Here is a 25,226-nt window from a genome sequence, read left to right as displayed (position 1 = left end):
TAATACCTTTATTCTATGGATGAGGAAATTGAGTCCCAAAGAAATAGTCATTTGTTCCAGGCAATACAGGTAATAAATAATAGACCTGGGATTTTTACAAGTAAATATTTCTCCCCTGGTATACTTGTCTACATGACATGAGTCTGGAGAACAAAAATGGAATTTGGTACAGTAGGAAATTATATGTGCACACAATGAGTGGATTTGATTTCACCACTAAAAGGGAGAGTTACCAAAAGATTAAGTCTCCACCTCCTATCAGTCTTCCCTAACAGGGACAGGTATATATGCTTTCCTCAAATTATATTCCTCTGCCACCCACTTAGCCAACAGCTGAAACAAATTCCCTTTGAAAATCCAGGGATGTCTTAAATTATATGATGGGGGAGTGAAGCAAATGCTTTGATCTGAATTCAAGTTCCTGATCTTGGTATATGTTGTGAATTACTAACCTCCCTCTCTCTAACCACCACCAATACACACACACATACACACGCCACCACCACCACCACCATCACCATCACCATCACCACCACCATTAAAGGGGGGGAAAAGCCATTATGTCTCAGTCAAAGTTTTGTCTCTTTTTCCAAACTTGTATTTCCAAGTATTAAAAAAGAATTTCAATTTACTATTGCCTGAAATAAGAAAAGACCAAGAAGAGAATTAATGAAATCAAACAAAGTATGCTTTGTTTCCCATTCAAGATCTGAATAGCTAACCAACTCCATTTCATTCTATCTCTTCTCTAAAAGGATATCACATGTTTAGTTTGGTTTTATAGAAAATGTTGGCTTTTCCACTATTCATCAAACATCTCATTGTCCTTCAAGGAAGGTATTCACTTTAGCTTATCATTAATCAGTTAAAGGTCCTAGTTTCCTGCTCAACATGATATGGGGGCAAGAGCTGATTATCCAAATTACATGGCAAAGCATGTTCCTTAAGTCTAGAGATATGGTCAAAGTTTAAACATGTGCTGCCTAAGTATTAACATCTTGGCATATAGCTACTTGAAAAGGGCAAAAAGGAAAGAGGAGCAAACTATTTATTCTAGTTCCCCACGGGCATATCACAGAGAAGGAAGGCTTGGCATCTTTTCTAAGAGTTTCTTAATCACTTTTATATCATGGATCCTTTTGGCAGTCTTGGTAAAAGTTAATGTTTTGACTTCTATATTCCTATTCTTCAAATCTCCATTTTAGCTTTTAATTTAATTTATTTTTTTAGTTTAAAAAAATTCTATTTTCTCTTCTTCTTACTGACCCCTTAAGAAAAAAGAAAAACAAAATTCTTATAAGAAAATACTCAACCAAGCAAAAGAAATTCCCATACTGGCAATATCCAAAAAACATATGTCCCAGTCTTCGCCCTGAGCCCATCACCTCTCTGTCTCATCATTAATTCTGTGAAATCATTGTAGGTCACTGTGTTGATCAGTGAAGTCTTTCAAAGTTGTTTGTCTTCATAATGTTATCATTACTCTAAAAATTGGTCCCCTGGTTCTGATCACTTTACTTTGTATTAGTTCATATAAACCTTCCCATATTTCTCTAAGGCCATCCCTAGAACAGTAATATCCTATCACATTATTTTACTATAACTTGTCTGATCCTGCCCCATTTGATGGATACTTCCACAATTTCCAGTTCTTTGTCACTTCAAAAAGAAGCATGACTCCAAGTCCAGCACCCTATATGCTTCTTCTATCCTGCCTTTCAAATAAATACATTTAATTGAAATATTGCAGAAACAACTTTTTTAAAACTTGTTTACACAGTAAGAGCAAGAAGATCTCAGTTCAAAGTCAAACATATTTTAATACATCCATTTAAAGACAAAATCTTGTATTGTTTACCATAGAGTCATCATATTGATCTCTTTTTGTTTGGAGTAGGAAAGACAGTGTGAAGATGAATTTATATATGTAAATAATATTGGAAACATTCCATTGATTTTTAGAGGCAATTTGGTACAGTGGAAAGAATGCCAGATGAGGCCAGAAGAGATACGAGTTTAGATCTTATTTCTGACATTTACTACTTATGTAACCATAAGCTAATACTCTGAGTCTTAATTTTCTTAAGTGTGAAGGAAGGATAATAATACATGTGGCATTTACTTCTATTCTGATTTTCAAATGAGATAATATAGGCAAAATGTTTTGCAGACCCTTAAGTGCTATGTAAAAATTATTTATTATTATCAGGTCCCTGAGAAGAGTGGGAAAGAGACAAAACAATGTTGAAGGAAAGAATGTGACAACTAAGACACCCAGGACACAAATTGCATAGGCTTTTATGGACATAGGTCAATGTCTTAAATTTTTGTTGTCCAGCCATTTTCAGTCATGTTCAACAATTCATAGTATTCAGAAATAAGTTGATAGCCAATATAAATCCCACATAATCAGAATTTCTATTGGGAAAAGTGACCTTTAGAAGTATCTACAATCTAATCTTTCCAGAGCATGTATGTTTCAGAATATCCTTCACTTCAGTATTTTTTATATTCCAAATTTAAAGTTCTATCTTTTGTTTCTTTGGAGAGACCCATCAAGGTAGATTCCCATTTTTCTCTTCTGCTAATTATTTCTGCTTTGAAAGACATAAATTCTGCATTTCCCTCTTTTGATTTCTTTCAAAATCCTGATTTCTCTCTTTCATCATTATGGAACTTCCTATGGAAGTTCAATGCTTTCTGGAGAATCCAGATGGTTCTGTGTTTCATCACATGTTGGTTCAATTTCTTTTTCTTGAAATATTTTTCTTGAAATACTTATTTAGAAATGTTGGCAATTTTTAGATGTTTTGATACTTGTCTCCCCTTCTAATTTCAGTATCATCTCTTTAGAATTATATTTTTGTATTTTAGATAAACAACTGAACTTCCTTCCTCCTGGCATCTTGAGTAATTTTAGTCTTCTTTCTTTATATTGTGAAAGGTACTAAGAGGTTAGTGCTATAGAACGGCATTCCCCATTGTTAACCTATATGCCTATTATCTCGCCAGACTTCTTGTTTTCTTGCCTCCTAAGAACATCTATAATTGTGCTATCTCTACAACATCGTTTTTCTTTGGGAGCTTTTAAAAGAGCTGGTAGAGACTGGAGAAAATGTCTAGTCCTTCATCTTGTCGGTCATATGAACCTGACATCTGTAATTTGTGCAATATATTTGCAACACCTTTCCAAAAGTTTACTGAGCTGTGTAGAGAAGGTGTTAGTCTGAAGAGTCCTATACACCGTTAAGTCTTCTGGGCCCAAAGCCAAGTGCCACACCAGATTATCAGCCACAGAATCCCCCTCTACTTTCCTTGGATTGCTGATCTGGCCTCTTGCATAGTCAGAAAAAAGTGGAGGAGGGGGATAGTCCTGGGGGAAGCTAGAAGTAAAACCAGGACAAGTGCCCACCAAATAACCCCAAGGGAATCGATAAACAGCTCCTTAATCATTTCCGTCTCAAGTTGATTTCATAATAGAAACAATTTTTTTTTGCATGGTTTGTGAGATTCAGCTGTTTCCCAGCACGACGCAATCTTCATGCCCTGTTATAAACAGGCTCCAGACCATTTGGCCCTTTGCCCACCACTGCATTTTTTCTTCATGAAGAAATCATATATATACTAAATGCATCTGTACAAACCAATGAGAACAAAATGCAGGGGAAAACTGTTCTGAAAAGTGAAAAAAAAATCCTTCTCTGGAATGTTCTTCACAAATTCAACCAAGGCTTCTTTAATCAAGCTGCCTTTCATGGAAAATTTCCTGAACAGAATAAAACAATTTAGGAATGCTTCATTTTTCTTGAAGAAAAAAAAAATTATAGTAGTCCCCCCATAATGACATGTCCTGCTTAGCTGTTAGAACATGCATGCTTCATATTCCATATAAACATGATACTTCTGTGACTAATCTGTAATAATCTGTCCATGACATGAAAAAAAAAATAGACACCAGCTGTAGCACATCCTCACGATGAAGAAATAGGGCATAGTCACGGAGCATGATTGCTCTGCTTGTATTTTATTCAAACAAAGTCTACACAGATCAGAATAACTTTTGCTAGACATTCTTTCATTCGTAGCACTGTTGGCTTGATGTAAGCATCTCCCGATGCACTGCCCCTTCTTTTCACAGGTACACGGGCAACCCAAATACTCCAAGACAGACAGACAGACAGACAGAGACAGAGAAAATGGAGTGCTGAAGGAAAGATGCCTTTCAGGGATCAAGAAGCCTAATCGCTGTAGATTTGGAGAGCCAACTAAATCCTTGGCCAGAGCTGTGATCCAGGTCAGTGATCAAGGTCAATGGGCATCTCCTGACTTCTGTTTCATAGTGAAACCTTCCAAATCCAAGTCAGGATAACTGGTGATGACTAATAGGAAGGGAACCAATATTTATGAAGCATTTACTATGTTCCAGGCACTATGCTAAGTACTTTTACAACTATTATTTCATCTAACCCTCTCAAAATAAGGATTCTATTATTATAGTTGGGGAAATGAGAGCAAAGATATTAAGTAACTTGCTCAGGGTCACATAGCTATTAAGTGTCTAAGACTAGATTTGAACTCAGATCATTTTGACTCCAGACCCAATGTTGCATCTGCTGTATCATCTAACTACCCTTAACTGCCATGAATATATATGAATAATATAATATGTAATATAATGTGATGAATAAAATATGATATAATGTAATACAAATCCAATATAATACAACATAATATAACATAACATATAATATAACATAATATAATATAATATAATTAATATAATATAATGTAATGTAATGTAATATAATATAATGTAATGTAATATAATGTAATGTAACATGATATGGTATGGTATGGTATGATATATGATATACATATATAAATAATGTGATCTAATTTTTAAACCATCATCACTAATGAACTGTATAATTGAAAATCTGTTACCCTATAAAAGAAATTCATTTCTCAGGAGCCCACTGACTTCCTGTCATTATGTACTGTTTACTTTATGTACTTCCTGTCATTATGTACTTCCTGTAGACAGAGAATAAATATTGAGTGGGGAGCCCTGCTCTCTCTCTGGGGCATGCAGCAAGCATGGTGTCAGTAGTGAGTGGGGATTTTGAAATGGCTAATCAGCCATGGCACGTGGTCTTTATTTTGTATCCTCTTTATTCCTTGATTTCTAATGATCATTAATAAATCTTCTAAAATATAACATTTTATTATTGATACATTCATTTTAATTTTTACAGAACATGGAGACCATAAGGTTTGAATCTTGAGCTAGAAAATATTTTAGAAAATTTCTAGTCCAACTTCATTTTTATAGATGGGGAAACTGAGGCCCAGTGATGCTGACTGACAGGGGCACACAGGTAATAAGGAACAGAACTGGTATTTGAACACACATACTCTGACTCCAAATCTAGCCTCCTTTCCTGTGTAGGAGGCTGCTTCCTTCCCTTAATTAAGTCACAAAAATTTGAAGTTTAGAGATGTCTATAATAACTACTCATGATTTAGTACAGTTCTTCAGGAACTGGCTGAATTGGATCTGAATCATATTATGAGTTGGTACACCAAAGAGCATTAGGAGATTCCTCTGGTTCCTTTGATCACCAACTAAGCAGGTAGCCTTGGGCAAATTACTTATCTTCTGCCTCTATTCCCTCAACTGAAAAAATGGAGATAACAATGCTAAACTTGCTAGCAAGGAACTGAAGACCAAAGGAGATAGTGTAGGTAAAGTTTCTGCAGTGGATCTGGGGTTCCATTGTTTCACATAATTCCTTCACTAAAACCTCATCTACCCCTTTCTATCCCATGTGATTCTGGTCCATGTTCTCCCCCCATATAAATTCCACAGAGCATTATATATGCTTGATGGGTTCCTGTAAGTCAGGGCCTCTTAGCCTGAGAACCAGGGATACTAAGGAATCTGTGGATCAATTTCAGGGGGCATTGGGGGGAGTCTGTGAACTGGAATGGGTGGAAAATACATCTTTATATCAAAATAAGTGGTTTCTTTATAATCCTGTGTATTTTATTTTAGGTTTTCAAAACATTCTGAGGAGTCCATAGATTTCACCAGACTGCCAAAGGGTTAAAGAACTCCTTTTTTGGGTCTTCTTTGAAATTTTGTGAGTACTAATGTAGCACTGTTATAGAAAGAGGGTCTACTGGTCTATTCTTCATTTATAGGAATGGAGCTTCTGACTAGTCTTTATAGGTTTTTGGTTTCATATCTTAAATCTGTGCTTTATTTTCCCACATATTTTTCAGTTTTCTCCTGAATCTAGCTCTGCACTGAGGTGATTCTTAAAGCATATCTTGACTTTGATTTAAGAGTGTTGTTAAGCCCTAATATCTTTATGTGGCTTTTGTGTTTAATGCATATATTTTCCATATATATGCATTATACATATACATACACACATAGATAAGTAATTTTATGTGATATATACATATATGTGGGGAGAGAGAGATTTGCAAAAAACATTCCATTTGAAATTGAATATAAATAAGACCTGACCAAAGGCAGAGAAAATGTTGAATTTTTTATCTTAATATTAAGTTTTTTAAATCACTTTCATTAAGTTCATTAAGTCTCAAAATGATTGCATTCAATAAAAGTTGCATTATGTTAGCACAAACTGTTGTCCACTGGCAGATCACGGTTGCCTCAGTTGGACACACTTGAAATGAACAGCAACTGGCAGGTTTCCGGGGGGTCGCACCTCTTCACAGATCCACAAAACTCCTACTCATTCATCTAAATTCCTGTTTCTCATATCGTTTATGCTAGGCTGGGAAAATGTAAAATACTCACTTTTGTACTGACAACTTTATGAGATAAGTAGGACAAATTATTTCATTTTATAGAGGAGGACACTAAGGCTCAGAGACTTTATGTGATTCGTCCATCATACCAGTGAGACATTCCATCTCCAGCCTCCATGTTTCTGTATGTATTTCTCCAAGCTCCTCACCTTAGCCTACTAGAATCCTTCTTAATTTCCTTCTAAATATATTTCAGTAACACCTCATTCACAGGAACTCTCCTGATCTCATCACCCACCTGCCTCTTGATATAACATTTTGTTTGTATCTTCTTTGCATTTTTTGTTGTGTATGTCCTCTCCCCAAGAAGACTGAATTCCTAAAGAGCAAATATTCTTTTATTTTTGTCTTCATATCTACAGTGCCTTGGAGATAGTAATGGGGCTTTAATAAAATGCTTCCAGCTCCCTCTTATCTACCCATGTCTAATGTGAGATCCTTGAGAGCAGAGACTATTTTGCTTTTGTTTTGTTTTTCCCCCTTCTGCTTCACTTTAGCTACTAAGTTCTGAATAAAGATTCGCTGAATCAAATTTAACTGAATACAGGTAGTGTCCAAGGGCTGGAGCCTTAGTTTCCTGCTAAATCTCTTTTCATTTCAACATGCTGCCTTTGATCTAATCAGTTGCAGCTCTGGATTTTCCTTTCTTGGGACCTTTCAACTGAGACAGGGCAACTAAGTGGTGAGTATTGGAGCCAGTCAGGAAGACTCATTTTCCTGAATTCAAATATTTTCTGAGATGCTTACTAGCTGTGTAACCCTGGGCAAATCATTTAACCCTGTTTGCCTCTGTTTTCTTAACTTTTAGCCAGGGAAGGAAAGAGCAACCCATTCTAGTTTCTCTGTCAAGAAAATCCCAAATGGGGTCACAAAGAGGTGGACACAACTGAAATCTGAATAATGAAAGCATATTTACATCAATTGCTATTAATACTACTATTTTAATTTTTCTTCCCCTTATGATGTTACAGACAAAAAAAAAACCTATGACATGAAAAGAATTCAAGATTGAGAACTGAAAGAGATCATAAAAATTACTGAATCCCACTCTTTCATTTTACAGGAAAGGAATGAGATCCGAGAAGTTATGTGCTTCATCCAGGGTCACACAATTAGTAAGTGTCTGAGGTAAGACTTGAATGCAAGTCTTTATCACTCCCAATCCAGTACTCTATCCATTGGACCAGGATGGCTCTCACTTGGGCTTAGGGAATTCATATTCTTCCCCAAAGTTTCCTTTCTCTTTTTCTCTTACAGACTAATTTTCTTTTATTTTTTTTTCAGGCTTGTTTTCTTGCCAAGACTTGGACTCTCTCTCCAGATCATTAACAGAGAAGGTCAGACAGTGATATACTTGTTTTTTTAAGTTAATGGAAGTTTTTAAAAATTACTTTTAATTCATCTTTTAACAACAAAAGTGAATACAATGACATTGAAATCCTTGTTCTTGAATTCAAGAGAATGAATTTTCAAATGAATTTCATTATTCTCTCTAATCCTGAATTGAGCTTTTATCCATAGGTGGGCAGGTGTCACCTGTTAATTTGCAAATAACTTGACCCATTATAAAAACATGATTTCTGCATCTATTTCTTGGCATACACATTGCTAATAAACTGTGAAAGTGTTGTTACATTCTTCTGGATCGCCAGTTACATCATCAAGATCAATTAAAATTTATATATAAAAACATGCATTGGGATAGCTAGGTGGCTCAGTGGATTGAGAGACAGGCCTAGAGATTGGAGTTCTTGGGTTCAAATATAACTTCCTAGCTATGTGACCCTGAGCAAGTCACTCAACTCCCTTTGCCTAGCCCTTACCTCTCTTCTGCCTTGGAACCAATACACAATATTGATTCTAAGATGAAATATAAGGGTTAAAAAAAAACAAAAAATGTGCCTTAAAGGAAACATCATGCTGCATCATATGCATAACTTATTCTCTCTCTCTTGTACTGCCAGAACCATCACTGAATCTCTATTAATCTTGAAAATCTGAAGAACACTACAAAAGAATATCTGGTCCAACTCTTCCAATTATGCAGGCAAGAAATCACCAACTCCCTTTCACAAGGGAAGCAACTGAGACACAGAAGTTCAGTGATGAGATCAAGATCACAAAGGGAGTAAGTTATTTCATGGAATCTCAGAGTTGGAAGAGGTCCCAATGATTGAGTCCACCCCATCCTTGAATAAGAATCTTCTCCAGAAGAGATCCAACAGACTCTACCTAAATAATAAACTTATTTCCACCCAGCTATTTTTTGGCTGCCATGTCACTTTGCTAAATCATATTGAGCTTGGGATCCACCAAAACCTCCATATCTTAAAAAAATAAACTATTAAGTCTATAACAGAACTTAATATAATATTCCAAATATGATTATATTAAATTAATTATTAATTTTTAATTAATTAATTAATACTTAATTAAATATTAAATTAAAAAGGCAGAATATAATGAATCCATCATTTCCTTCATTCTAGACACTAATCTAACTAAAATCATGTTAAATATTCTTTTAGCTGCCATGTCACATTGTTAACATATATTAAGCTTTGGTCCATTAAACTACTGGCTAGGCACATTTTATCCTGGATTTATATAATGGATTTTTAATCTAGTAGAAGATATTACATTTTCACTATGATTTTTTTTTACTAGATGACCCATCTTTTTAGCCTGTTGAGATACTTTTGGATCTTCTCACCTGGCATTAGCCATCTCTACCAGATATCTTCATGCCATCAACAGATTTTATGAACACACCTTTGATACTTTTATTCAAGTCAAGAGTGAGGGATAAAAAAGGAGTCAAATGTCACATTTCCCAATTATTAATGTTTTATTATTTTTATTATTTATTATTAATGCTTACTCTACCCCTATCCTGTGACTTCTTACTGAATGAGTTTTAATTACTAAATGACCTCAAAACCCTTAGCCACATTTTCGGTGTGAGCCACCTCCATAGGCTGCTTCTGAATGCAATCCAGGGGAAATGGCATGATGGAGAAGGAGATGCTAAGTGAAGAACTTTCAGAAAACCATCTGTATGCTGCATGACAGCAAACAAACGTTTCTGTAAAACATACAAACTGAAGGCAAAACATTAGCAACTTCCTTCTGGTTTTCCAACAGCAATTCATTACTTCCCTGGTTAAAGCTTCACTGGAGGCAGCAGCTGCTAAAGGATGAAGCTGTTACCTTTAAAGTAGGCAATTAACAGCCTTAGCTTTTGACTTCTTAGTGTTCTGATGTGTTCTCCTCCAAACACTAAGATTAAAGGCCTCCAGCAAATAAGCTACTTCATGAATTTAAAAACAGTTCTCCTCCAAGAATGTAATTCAATTCCGCTAAATCAATGAAATATGTGCTAGTACTGTTTCTAACATTCTCCCTTGACCTGTTTGCAATTTTCCCCATCAGACTGGCAACTGACTTCTGTGACATAAAGCAAGGCAGAATCATAGCATTTTAGGACTGAAAGGGACCTTGGACGTCTCAAAATATAGAGATCTTGGAGATCATTTGATCTGATAGGAAAGTGACACCCAAAAAGGTTGAGAGATTTGATTAATGTCACTTGGTTGGTTAGAACTAAAGCAGGGACTCACAAGTTTATTTACTTTCTGCAAAATTATGCTGCATTCTCTGATCAGATACATCTATGCCAAATAAAACAGAATTCTGCTCAGTTCTCTCCTTCCAACTTTGCAGGATATATTAACATACTCCCCACTCCACCACCACCAGCATCCCCAAGAACATGAGACAAAAACCCAGTTTCTAATTTGTTTCCTAGTATCTGGCCAAAGAAGACAGATTCATTCATCCCTACATAAACTCATGGAGGTCTTCTCTCCATAGATTTCTGACAACCTAGTTTCCATGCTGTTGTTAAGAGGATTGAGTTATTCCTCCAGTTTACTGCCTTCCAAAAGCCTTGCAAATTCTACAGGGAATCTGCTTTGTACCTTCATTCTGAAAGTCTGCTTTTAATGATTCTTATCCTCTCAAAGATTAAGGAAATGGATATGATTTTAAATGGTTTTTCTTGTAGCCAGAGGGCTATACACATTTTTACTATTGCTTATTATTATTTAAAAAAAAAAACTTTGTATAGACTGGTAAACATTAAGTTCCACTGTAATTGGCAACCTTCCATTAAAGTCTACCTACAAAACCTCCACAATACAGAAGCTCAGGGTTGCAAGGTAGATCAGAAGTCATCTAACCCAACTTGGCTCTGAACAACTATCCTTTTTTGCAACATCCCCAAGTGATGAAGAATCAGCTGCCTCCCAAGGCAGCCCACCACCCATTTGGATGCCCCAGATTCTCTGTGATTTCCATTCATTTCTGCTATTTCAAATTCTTGAAGACAACTCTCATCTCCCCACAAATCTTCCTTTCTTGGGCTAAAATCTTCCATTTGCCTCAACAGATGCTTAGGCAGTATGGAGTTGTTTGGCTCCAAGATTATAAACCAAGTCATCATTGTCAAAAGTTGAGGTCTTGGTTAAACGAATTTCACTTATTTCTATCATGTAAAAAAAAAGTATTGTTTTGAGAGGGAGAAAGGCATATTGTGAATAGAAAATCAGTCCTAAAGCCAGCAGGAGTTGAGTTTGAGTCCCATCTCTGACAAATCTGCCTGTGTGACCCTGAGCAAGTCTCAGTGCTTAAGTAGCTCCCTAAGACCCTAAATTACAGAGAAGGGGCTGATTTGCATGGTTAGAAGATGTTTCTCTATAAGAAAATTACTCTCAATGAAATCTTAGGTCTTAGTTGTTTTTTGGTAGCAAAGAATCCAAAGAAGCATATGTGGTCAACGTTTTTATTCTTTGCTTCAAAAGATCAGTGAACTTCATGGGAACCTATCTCTACTAATACAGATCACTCTGCCTTGATAGATATTCTTCATGATTTTTTATGGTATTGGAAAAAACCAACATGCTGTGGTGACTAGCCAGCTGTCACTGAGCCTCTGGTAGACCAATCATCCTTTACTGATTCTGCACTCAAAGCTTTGCCAGGACATACCTAAGGAGCCTTAGTTTGGCTGTGATTCCTTAGTGTATACTGGTCACTCTTGACTGACAATGAAGTATCATTAGAGGTCTTTATAGAGATCAATATACTTGATTATATAATGTAATTAACAGGGTAATATTCAGTTTCATCCAACTTCTCCTGACATCAGAGACAAAATATTGTCCAATGGATGTTGTCCATTATCCTTTCTTGGCAAATATACTAGAGTGGTTTGCCATTTCATTCTCCAGCAGAATAAGGCAAATAGAGATTAACTGAAGTCACAAGTCTTCCTGACTCCAGGACCAGTGCTCTATATACTGAGCCATCTAGTTGTCCTTAAAAAAAAAATATTCATTTAACGATTTTGCTTTAAAGGGGATATTGTAAACAAAAAAAGGAAAAGGAAGAACATGAGGAAATGAAAAGAGAAGTTGAGAAGAAGAAGGAAATTATTCCTGTTATTTGAAACTGTGTTTATATAGTTCCTGGGTATGCTGTGATAATAAGATTTCCAAGTATTTTATGTTGTCTGCTGTTATTTTATATTTAATTTCTTTTTCTATCTCTTCCAGCTATATTTTATTGGTAATATTAAAAATGTTGATGATTTTGTAGGTTATTTTATATTCCGTGACTTTGCTGAAGTTGTTAATTGTTTCAACTAGTTTTTAGTTGGTTCTCTAGGCTGTTCTAAGTGCAACGTCTTATTATCTTTAAAGAGTGATGGTTTTATTTCTGCATTGTCTATTCTAATTCTTTCCATTTCTTTTTCTTCTTTTATTGCTTTAGCTTGCAATTGAATGTATAATAGTGGTGATAATGAGCATCCTTGCTTCATCCCTGATGCTCTCTGGAAGGTTTATAATTTATAAATTATAATATAAGATGATGCTTGATTTTGATTTTAGCTAGATAGTACTTGTTATTTTAAGAAAAACTCTATTTATTCCTGTGTGTCTAGTGTTTTTAATATAAATGTCATAATTTTATCAAAATCTTTTTCTGCATCTGCCCCCTAATCCAATTTATTGTCAAAGCATATCAATTTCACCTTTACAACATCTCAAAAAATATGTTTACTTTTCTTCTCTGCCAACACTATACCAACACAATAGTCCCCACATATCTGGACCACTGCAATACACTGCTGGTGGGTCTGCCTACCTCGAGTCCCTCCCCACTCTAATCCATCCTTCATTCATGCATTAAAGTGATTTTCCAAAATGCATGTCCAACCACATCACTACATCCCACCACCCACCCTGACCCCCCACTCAGTAAACTCCACTATCACCTCCAGGATCAAATGCTAAGTCCTTCATAGCCACGCCCCCTCCTACCTTTCCAGTCTTCTTACATTACTCCTCACCAAGGACTCTTTGTTGCAGTGACACTGTCTTCCTTTGATGTTCCACAATCAAAACTCCCCATCTCTCTGCTCTGGGTATTTTTTCTCACTGCCCCTCCATGCCTGAATGCCCTCCTTCTCTCCTCCACCTACTGACTCCCCTGCCTTCCTTTAAGTCCCAGCTAAAATCTCATCTTCTATAAGAAGCCTTGTTAGGCTTTCTTAATTCTAGTGCCTTCTGTCTCTCATTTCCCAATTACCCTTTATATAACTTGTTTCTACACATTTGTTTGTTTGTTATATCTTCCATTAACCTGTGAGCTCCTTGAGGGCAGGGACTCTTTTTTGCTTTATTTTGTATCTCCAGTGTTTAGTCTAATGCCTGGCATGTAGTAGGAGCTTAATAAATGTTTGATTGATTGATAGTCCATCAGTCTCATTCTGATATTGCTTGCTTCATATATAAGGCATTGTTTTGAAAACATAATTTTACACAGAGAGAAACAGAGAGAGATGGATGGATAGATAGATAGATAGATAGATAGATAGATAGATAGATAGATAGATAGATAGATAGATAGATGGATAGATGGATAGATAGATGGATGGATGGATAAATGGATGGGGGCATGAATGTATGGATAGATAAATACATGATTGAGAGAGAAACATATAACAGAATATGTATTAATGCTACAGTGGAAGGCTTTGTACTCAGCACAGGAACTATAAATACCATGTCTGCCCTCCAAGAGTTTTTATTCTAATAGCAAACAATACATAAAAGGAGCTAGAAAACAGGAGTGAGGGGAACACTGAATGTTATTGTCTGGAGATGATTAGGAAATGAGGAAGTTCTGGTCAAGAGAAAGAAAAAAATAGAGATATTGGAGTCTAGGGTAATTCTAGAAAAAGAATTCCTTTCCCAAAGAAAAATGATAAGAACAGCTTCTTTTCCTACCAATTGATGTATCTGATAGAATGCCTCAGGACTCTCTTTGTCCCTATCCTTTGAAACAATTTTTAATGACTTAGATGAATAAATATAAGCTATGCTTACAAATTTGTAGTTGACATAAGACCCAGATTTTAAATTAGCTTTATAGAAATAAATGTAAATGCATTTTTAATTACACCAGTACAAAATGAAGGAGACCTAAGTTAGCAGTAGTTTAAGTTAAAAGATTTCCTTAATAACAACCCTATTATGACTAAATAGCATACTTAGTTTGGTTGCTAAAAATAGCTAATGTAATTTTAGTCTGAATAGAATTATGATATCTAGATCAAAAGAAGTGTTAATCCTCCTACACCCTATGCCAGTCCTCTCCTATCTGAAATATTGAGCATTGGTCTGGCCACAATTCTAAGAGGGCCTTTCAAGGAACTGGACTGCTTCCAGAAAAGGTCTATGAAGATGGGAAAACCATGTCTTATCAGGAATAATTGATGAAATGAAAATACATGGAGCTCTATTGGTAAGTTAAGACTCTCTCCCTAATAACAGGATTTTGTGAAGTTTTTTCTCTCTTAGAATATAGGCGAGAATTCAGATATAGAATCTTCAAGGAAACAATGATTAAATGATTGAAGCAATAATTCAACTGTAAAAAAAAAAAGAATTGAAGACCCCTTCAATACCTTCCTTCAGCATAACATAAGTATTTTCAAATATTTGAAGGCCTGTCATGAAGAAAAGAGAATAGAAAAACTTTGTATTGCTCCAAAGGACAGAATTCAGATCAATAGGTAGAATTTACAAAGAAATCAAGTCAGTATAAGAAAGAATTAACAACTAGAGCTACAAACCAGGAGACAAGCCCTGAGCTTCCCAGTACTGTCATGATTCAAACAAAGGCTAAGTGATTCTGCATCTCCTTGAGATGCTGTCCATAATGATGCTGCTTTGAGAGTGGGAAGCTAACCACACTGACCTCATTACTCCAAAACTCTGACTGTAATCATCAGTTAATTAATTCAACAAATACTAATTAAATATCTACTATATGTAAAGCCCTGAACTAAAATAGTAAGCAAAAGACAAAAATAATAAGGTCCTTTCAAGATGTCATAAGGACTTTATAGTAACTATAACAAATAATCCCATAGAAAACTTTTATATTTATATTATATATTTATCATTTATATCATATCACATATAATAATTTATATAACATAATTCCATAGGAAACATTTATATTATGTTATACATTTATCATTTATATTATATCACATATAATAATTTTATATAACATAATCCCACATGGAACCTTTAAATTTATATTATATATTTATCATTTATATCATATGCAATAAAATTATATAATACATAATCCCATATGAAACTTTTTAACTACCAGGAAAATAATCTCAGGTATTCTCTGTCCCTCCTTTGCTAATTGCTAAAGCATTCCTAGCAATAATATAAAGGGTCCTAAGCACATAGAATATAATTAATAGCAGACATTTAGATAACACTTTATATACATTTTCTCTTTGAATCCTCATGACCTTGTGAAACAGGTCTAGAGGTAGTATTATTTATCCTATATATAACTTGCTTTGTATATATTTGTTTGCATGTCATCTCACTCATTAGATTATAAGCTTCATGAGGGCAGGAATTATCTTTCCTCTCTTTCTGTATCCCCAGTCTTTTGCACTATATCTGGCACATAATAGGCACTCAATAAATAATGATTCCTTCTCATCTGAAATTTCTCTTGTTTGACAAATGAGGAAATTGAGGTTTAGAGGAATTAAGTGCCTATTTTCACACAGCTAATGAGTATCAATGAGAAGATTTGAACACAGTTCACTTTTTGCTCCAAGGTCAATGTTCCTTGCATTGTACATATTATCTCTATACTATTATTGAATGAATGAATGAATGAATATTGAATTTATTAAGTACTCATATGCAAAACACTGAGAATACAAATAGAAAAACAAGACACCTTTCTGTTGCCTAGGAGCTCACATTCTAATGGGGGGAACAACACATGGAAAGTTTCAAATGCAAATCATATGGGAAAGTTCCACAGTCCTTAGAGTGCAGAGGAAAAGCAAATAATAATGTCTCTTTCTTTATTTTCCCCCATATTGTTTCTCAGAGGCTATGATGGAAAGAAAACAACATATTCAAGGCTGACTTAAGACATGGCTTCCAATCCTAGTTCTGACTCTGGCTGTGTGACTCTAAACAAGTCACCTAAGTCTTCCAGAACCTCCTTTTTCTGTAAAATGGGGCTAATAATACTTATGCTACCTTATGTGCTTGGGGTAGATAGTTTCCCCCCCTAATTCCCTGAAATGTTTGAGCCTGTAAGTTACCTTCAAACTGATGTTAACCCGATATGGTTTTATTGGGGTTATGGCAACTACAGCTTCTTGGATCCACAGGGAGAGCTGGTGAAAGGTGGACCCCAAAGATGGATGGATAGCCCTAAAAGGGACTTTGTATTTTTCCAGTCATTGTGCTTTGATCATTCTGGAAGAGAGGTTGAGGTCAACTTTGAGCAACTCTGCCTCATTTAAATCCAACTCATGGGCAAGTCAAGCCATCATTGATATTACTGGTCATCTTAAAAAACAAAGGACCCCCACCAACAACTCTAGCCTTAAGGAATTGTTATGAAAAAAATGCTTTTCAAATCATAGGCTTTAAAGCACTAGGGAAGAGTAAGAGAGTAATATTGTTGGAGCACTTGCTATAAATTTCAAGCCAGATATCAGGAAAAAATAGAAATGTTCTGCCTTCTACACATCTGCCCAAAAGGACCATTTAAAAGTCTCAGCTTCTGTAGAGTCAAGCACAGAGCAATTTTCACATTATTTTTCCTCTCTCCATACTAATCCCTTTGGAGACTGTGAGCCAAGCTTCCATTCCACTTAAGCTGTGAAGAGGAATGGAGTGAGAACAAAGTCTGCTGACCAGTGAACACTGTGGCTCTCTCTGCTTTTCCCAGGTCACAGAGGAACTGAGAGAAAGTCACTTACTTTCTTTCCCTCTTTTCTTCTCACCCTCTTTTCTTGCCTCAGAAAACTGAGGGCAAGCAGAGTCAAGTGACTTATCTAGGGAACAAAGCAATTAAGTGACTGAGGCCACATTTGAACTCCGGGAAAGGAGACTTCCTGACTCCTGGACTTCCATACCCCATATTCCATCCACAACACCACCTAGCTGCTCTAGATCAGTGGCATCAAACTCCTATAGAGACACGGTCTGCAAAATTGTATGCGAAGATCTCTATAGGCTGCCTGATGACTTTGTTTTAAGCTATTATAGTATCTGTTTTATTGTATTTTTTATTTTGTTAACTGTTACTCAATTACATTTTCATCTGTTCAAGCTGTACTCAACAGTGTTGTGTCAGCATATTTGACAACTCTGGACTAGAAGAATTCTAATATTGCTTCCAGCTAAAATGTCCTATTATTCTCTGAGACACTGGCAACAGTTCAATACAAGTAGATATTTTGCCAGAAAAGCATGCAAGTCGACTGACTGACTTAGTATTTGGTAGTTTAAGAGTTAGAACTGCAAGGAAACTTAAAGATCACCTAGTCTAACCTTTCTATTATACAGATGAAATATAGATAGATAGATAGATAGATAGATAGATAGATAGATAGATAGATAGATAGATATAGATAGATAGATAGATAGATAGATAGATAGATAGATAGATAGATAGATAGATAGATAGATATTAAGCCCAGGTCCTGTGACTCCAAATAGGACCTTTGAAATCACCAGATGAAACAAGCTCCTGACATGACACCCAATTACCAAAGAATCATACATTTCAAGCCAGGAGATGATCTTGCAATCATATAGACCAATATTCCTATTCTACAGATGAGGAAACTGAGGCCCCAAGAATTTAAATGACTTTCTGTAATGATATATACAATGATGATAACTGACAGAGCTGAGATTGGTACCCAGGTTGTCTGACTCCAAGTGGAATAGCGAACACCTACCATGGTCTAGACAATGTGGTATCAGAATCTCAAGCTAAATCCAAACATGTAAAAAGACAGAATCTTGTTTCAGGTTGTGGACCTATGATTTCATCAGAATAGGGAAGCATTCATTGAGAAAAACTCCCTCCAATAAAGCTAATCAGCAAATACATCTATTATTTAAGCCTTAAGAGACTTGCCTGGGAGTCCTGAGATTTTAATAGACATGTCCATGGATTTTAATCCAGGCTGTGTCCAAAGCCATCCCTCTGCCCACTATGCCATCATGAAAAGGTATAAAGGTATAAAGTACAATTCAAATTTCTCCCTGTATGAGTAATCTACAATATTATATTTAAAGACCTTGGGAACAAAACATAACTAGGTTAGATGGAAAACAATGTATTCAAACTCCAAAAATGTTGGAGATTAATTTCCTTGAATTACAACTAAAAATACACAGAACTTACATCCATAAGAGTAACCCTGCCTCATCACTACCACACTCTCTCCTCCAACTTTGGTCCACAGCCTAGGTAGAAGCTTAGCTCAAATACTATTTTACTTGTCTTGGTCACTGATGCCTACAAAATACTGCCGTATTTGGTCAAATACCAGCCTTGGAAGGCATAAGTGACAGAATGCCCTTAGATGGTCTTGGGAATTTAGTACAATTCCTCTTGGGTGGACTTGTAGGACCTCAGTTTTAGAGTTGAAAGGAACATTCGTGACCATCTTCTTCCCAAGCCTCATTTAGCAGATAAGGAAACTGAATCCCAAAAAGCTTCTTAAGTGACTTGTCCCAGATCACATAGCTAGGAAGTCAAAGAGGCAAGATAAGATTTGAACCCAGGTTTGCCAAATCCCATACCCTTCCCATTGGAATACAAACCCCCTATCATTCCCTAAATTCTCAAAATTCTGAGAATCTTTTAAATTATTGCTTATTCAAAATGTTATCAATTACTCAAAAAAATTCCTTTCCTATAAAAAGAAAGAGACAAAAGTGAAAATAAATTTCATCATCCTCTAATAGTGAAAGGGTAAAAAGTTAATCAAATCCCAGCTTTTTAAAAACATATGTAGTCTTTTCTTCTCTAGAAAGATTACAGTAACTTGTTCTCACACCCAGTGGAATCCAAAAGATCACTGGACTAGGGTTGTGAGATCTGAGTCCCAAATATCAACTTCTCCATTTCCATGGACAAGCCATTTGGTAGCACTAAACCTAAATGGGAATAATAATCCTTTCTGATATCCTAAGATTGTTATAAGGAAAGTGTTTGCTTAGTAAATAAGTAAGAGACCCTAGAAAGACAAATTTTTACTATAATAACCTAACTGGATGAGTTTAAGCAAATCATCTCTTTAAAATTCATTATCATCATGCAGAATCTAAGCTTCTTGAGGTCATAGACTACTTCAGTTTTATTCTTGTATCTGCAAGAGTGTGGTACAGTACCTGACACTTAGTAGGCACTTAATAAACACTTGTCAATTGGTTGAAAAATAAAATGAAGGGATTAGAATATTTTATTTCTGAGATCCAACTCTAAAATTCTACAATCCCTTGACTTTAAAACAGCTGGAGGCTTTATTTATGGAAAATCTGACAGATCAGGGCTATAATTTCTTATCTGGATGTTTTTCAGTAGTTTTCTCAGTTGTGTCCAACTCTTCATGACTCCATTTGGGGTTTTCTTGGCACAAATACCGGAGTGGTTTGCTATTTTCTTCTCTAGCTCATTTTACAGATGAAGAAATAGAGGCAAATGGGCTTAAGTGACTTGCCCAGGGTCACACAGCCAGTAAGTGTCTGAGGCCAGATATGAACTCAAGAAGACTAATCTTCTTGACTTCAGACCCAGCTATTCCATACATGGGCCTCTTAGCTGCCCTGTCTTATCTAGACAGCCAGCTCTTAAAGCCCTGGGAAATGCTGCCACAGATGCAGGACTGGGAGCCACTAGGGACAAAGTAAGACTTCATTAGGGAGGGATTCCCAGCCCCTCCAAAGGCCCTTTCTCTATTAAAGGCTCTTGAATAATTGCACACACACACACACACACACACACACACACACACACTGAATCACTCACCCCAAGGAGCTCTGGTTGCAAGCTTTGAAAGCACTTGCTGTCGGCCACCACACAGACCACCCACCTCTCCCAAGTCAGAGCTGTGCCTTGAATCAGATACGACAAAGGGGTGTCCTCCAGTGTAACCTGGAATCGATGGTGTCAACAGCAAAGATAGCATCCTCTAGAGGACAGGAAGTTCTGCCTTTGTGACATCTGCCCAGTGTGACATGGTGTACATCACTGAAGGTCTCTGAGCCCCAGCTTCCTTATCTATAAAATCAGGACTTTGGACAAAGTGTTTTAAACTATTATTTCAGGCTTTGAATCCAACAATCTCTTGTCTGACTGTGTCATTTAACTTCTGAGTAGCAGAAATAAAGACAGCTAGGTGCCACAAAGTGGAGAGAATTCAGGGACTAAAGTCAGGAAGACTCATGTTTCTGAGTTCAAATCTGGCCCCAGACACTTTTGAGCTGTGTGACCTTAAGTCACTTAACCTTATTACCTCAGTTTCCTCATCTATAAAATGAGCCGAAGAAGGAAATGGAAAACCATTTTTTTCTCTTTGCCAAAAAAGGGGGGGGGGTAGACATAAAGAGTTGGACACAACTGAAAAATTACTAAACAACAATAAAGTATAAGTGAAACATGGAATTCTATTTAACGTCAGTATAAAAAAAATCTCAATCATATATCAGATTTTACCAGAACCAAAACATAGTAATTCTCTTACTAATGAAGCATGATGTTGCAATGGAAATTTTTGGCTCAGTTCTGCCATTTGCTACTTGTATGATCTTGGAGTATGGCTTAGTCTGTCTGGGCTTCAGTTTCCTCAACTGTAAAATGAGGGGGAAATGATCTGTGTATCAAGAAGGTCCTTTTTAGCTCTAAATCTATGATCATAAGAACCCTACAAGGGAGACCAAACCAAACCTAATTTCAAAAGATAATGAATATTAGAAAGTTAACATCTGTTCAACCCCTTCTTTGATTTTTGGTAATCCTTTGAGGAAAAATAGAAATAAGAAATTGTTCAGGAAAAATTTTAGGAGCAACAACGACAAATTGTAAGGATTTCCACCTACAAACAAAGCCTCTGCACCATTTGTGTGTCAGGAAAGCCCTCCAGTATCAAACCCATAAAAACTATTACCCAGAGCAATCCATGCCACAATGGATGGAGAGAAAAGAAAAGAGGAGGGTGACTGAGTTCTTGGGTGGTCTAATGAAAAGCTGCCTACAGCAGGATGACCAACCACCCAGAGACTGACACAATGCAAGACCAGTTCCAAAAAAAGTCTCAACATTGGTACGGAGATCCAAAGAATTTGTTCTAGTGGAGAGCTGGGTCTGGAATCCAAAAGACCAAAGTTCCAATCTAGCCAGACACTTACTAGCTGAATGACCCAGGGTAAGTCACTTAATGCCTTGGTTTTCTCAACTGGAAAGTGGGGATGATAATAGCAATTACCATGCAGGGTTGTTGTAAGCACCAAATGAGATAATTCTATTTATAAAAAGCACTAAGCATAGTGTCTTGTGCTTCCTTTCCTTTCCTTCTCTTTGTCACAACAGATATCCTAGCCATTCTTTGGGCAAGGAATCCCCCAAAGACTAGAACCAGAAGTCTCAGTCTGCTCCCAGAAAAAGCAAGATTGGCTCTTGGTGACAAAGGCATAAATCCCCAATATGAAAGCAGAGCAACCCAAACTCTTAAATTGGAAAGACATGACTCCCAAGCACTTTCCCCTCACCTCCCATTATTCATCCACATTATGGAAAAGCAAAAGAAAGAGAGGGAGACAAGGTCTCCAATTATAAAAGGCATACAACTACAAAATTTAAAGATGGAAAGAGCCTTATAGATATCCATTCCTGAGGTTCTCAAATTGAGGTTCAGAGACCCCTGAAAGTCCCTTAGACCTTTTTAGGGAGTCCAGGAGGTCAGAATTTTTTTTCACAATGCTGCAGACATTTTGATTCTAATATGATACATATCAATAGATATAAATGATATAACAATGTTTTGGGGGGAGTCCTCCATTTTTAAGAGGGTAAAGGAGTATTGAACCAAAAAAAATGAGAACTCCTGAACTGTTCAGTTCTACTCATTTTATAGCTGAGGACACTGAGTCCCAGAGAAGAGGTAAAAATCTGTGTCAGGCCACACATGTAGGTAAGAACAGAGCTAGTATTTGAACTCATGTCTTTTTGCTCTAAATAAATGACTCATTCCAAAAAAGAGGAAGAGTAATTTGAATGTTACATATAATTTCCTTCATTTGCCAGGTGTTCTTGCAAGATTGTATTGCAGGCAATTTATTTCCATCCATCAGTTTGACACTAAGTTCATTATTTTGACTCTGAGGTTTAATATTAGTTAAGTGACTATGTGAATTTAATTGCTAAGGATAATGAGTGGGGTGTGGGTGAAGGAAAAGGAGAGAAGAGAAATTTGTTCCTTCTGTTGGCATATTGATGGCATTTTTTAAAAGTATTTTTAAAATGTGGAAGTAGCCAGATTCTGCTGGGAAGTCTTTTACCCACCACACATCAGCACAGCCTTGCAGCATTTGTATCTCAAAGTTTCTGCATCTGGACCAACACATGCATCTGGCATGCCCCAGACATTCAAAAGAGGTTAATCTCTTCAGAAAGATGACCCAAACGATAAATACCAACACACCCTAGGAAATATTCCCCTTAAGCTATGTAATTCACACTAGAAAACTCTCCCACCAGTGTGGGACTAAGAGGCAATAGAAATAAAATGGCCTGAAAATTTCTGTACTAAAAATGGCCAAGGTAATTTCCTCATCACCAAAGTATCTAAATAAAAACAGAATTCAGCTTATGAATTGTTTGTTTTCTTTTTTTAATTCGGTCAGCTGTGTTCTCTTAGCTCTACCTCGCTCCCAGACAAAATCATTCTGTTAAAAAAAAAAGTATAAATATGTCACTGAGGCAAAAGTGTCTAGAAACGATCATCTTAAATGTCTTGGGATTTTTTTTTTTAACTCATTAGAACATTAAATGAGTTTTCTTTGTTTTTCTTTTCTAATTCCCTCATTCTTTGTCATATTTGATTAGTTTAAAAGGAACCAGGAACACACATCTAAATTTTGGAGAAAAAAAAAATGCAAAAACCGACATTTCAATTGATGTATGTCATGGAATAGAAACTGGAGAATGTCATAAATCTTAGACAAGTAATAAATAACAGCATTTGGGGAACATTAGAAAAAAAATATCAGCAAAATGGAACCTTGAACATTCAATTTTTCCGTGGAGGAATTGTCACAAGAGACTACCAGTTAACACTCTTAAGTTGCCCCCCTTTCCCATTCAGGTTAGAATTAAACTTTCAGCAGCAAAACTCTGCAAATTTCATGCACTGCTGGCCAGAGTTAATTATCCTGCAAGGATAGACTCTGTGCATTCCGTTAACAGAACACTCATACTCAATCCAAAATGGGGGACATAAAGAAGATACTTACAGGTAGTGATATTCCTTTCAATGCTAAAAGGCAAGATGATCTTGGAGCAGGAGGGATAATAAGAGTCCCTGACCCAGTAATCTCTAGTCTAAAGGGTTTTGAGGGGTAAGGGGGAAATCCAGTGAAGGAAAGAAAGAAAAAGAGGGAGAGCTGAAATTCCAGTCTTTCTGGTCAGCTTGGTTTTAGTTTTCTTTGTCCTAAAAAGCCATCAACCCACCGAACCAAAAAACAAATAAATAAGAGCACACAGGCAGTCCTCCCCCCCACAAACCCCCTCTCTCTGCCGCTCGTCTCCTAGACTGCTTCTGCTTTGAAAACTTCCAGAGCAAAGCCTCGGAGCTCCCTAGGAACGGGGCATTATAAGGATGCCTTCAACTGTTTACAATGAGCCCTGGTTCCCTGGCTGGCTGCCAGAGTTCTTCCCATCCCCTTCTGCCTGTTGGGTCCCCAGGGGACAAAAGTGAGCTCTTGTTAATAAGCTTGGCCGTTTTCTCTTCCTAGGCTCTTCCTTGCTTACTTTCTCACCATCAGTTGTGAACTAACGCTCCCCAGCCAGTGGCTGAGCTAGGAGAGTCCCCAACCTCTCACCCACCCCTCTCCCCTGACCTGCCTTCCTGCCGCTCCTCAGAGGTTGGGTTTTGTTTTTTTCAAATACAGATGCTATTCCCAGCCTTCGGTAAAGGGTAACTAGGTAGGTTTTAACTTCTTCCAAGGCGTTCAGAAAAAGTGGGTGTAAGTTACTTAGTTAGTCTAAAATGTTATTTACTGTTTGTTTGTTTTTTTCAGATGAGAAAATTCGGTTTGCTGTTGTTGACATTATTTTTGTTTTAGTATTTCTTTCCCTTAAAATAAAAAAAATAGTAGTGAGTAGCTCTCTGTTAACAGACATTTAGATATTCTCATGGTGATCCTATTTTCCAAATTCCAAACTAGGATATGATCTGGGGCATTGGCTTTCCCTTAGGAAAACCCTTATTAAAATATTATTAAACCTTATTAAAATATATGCATAGTTTATATATTTATAAGTGTACTTATATATTCAAATATATTTAAACCTTATTAAAATATATGCATATAGTTATGTATTTAAATATATAAAACCTTATTAAAATATACATACATTTATACATATAACCTTGTTAAAATAAATACACATATTTATATGTATATTCAAATATATTATATTATATTCAAATATATTTAAAACCTTATTAAAACATACATATATTTGAGTATTTAAATATATTAAGACCTTATTAAAATATATGCATGTATGCATATAAATATACATATTTATTATATACATACATGTATAATACATAATAAAAATATTTATTAAAACCTTATTAATCCATATTGAAACTGTTCTTTAACTGGACTAGAAAAATTAGGAAGTGTGGGCTTTGTCATAGATATATTACAGGATATCTCTATCTAGGT

The 25,226-nt window shown here is 36.1% G+C and overlaps 1 protein-coding gene across 9 annotated transcripts in view; it reads right to left on the bottom strand.

Annotated features, from left to right (window-relative positions):
* Positions 1-24,341, bottom strand: part of FREM1 (FRAS1 related extracellular matrix 1) — a 177,471-nt gene extending 153,130 nt beyond the window's left edge. For 2 of the 9 annotated variants that reach the window (XM_056805352.1, XM_056805355.1), the window contains exon 1: positions 23,784-24,338. The gene's annotated coding sequence lies outside the window, so the exon portion shown is untranslated. Of the gene's footprint in view, positions 1-20,301; positions 22,232-23,783 lie in introns of those variants that run through there. The other 7 variants (XM_056805353.1, XM_056805354.1, XR_470440.3 and 4 more) reach the window with 6 other exon arrangements.
* Between the last annotated feature and the right edge of the window lie 885 nt (positions 24,342-25,226).

The sequence above is a fragment of the Monodelphis domestica genome, chromosome 7, assembly GCF_027887165.1.
Source record: "Monodelphis domestica isolate mMonDom1 chromosome 7, mMonDom1.pri, whole genome shotgun sequence".
In the NCBI taxonomy this organism is placed as follows: domain Eukaryota; kingdom Metazoa; phylum Chordata; class Mammalia; order Didelphimorphia; family Didelphidae; genus Monodelphis; species Monodelphis domestica.
This window is presented reverse-complemented; position numbering and strand designations above follow the sequence as displayed.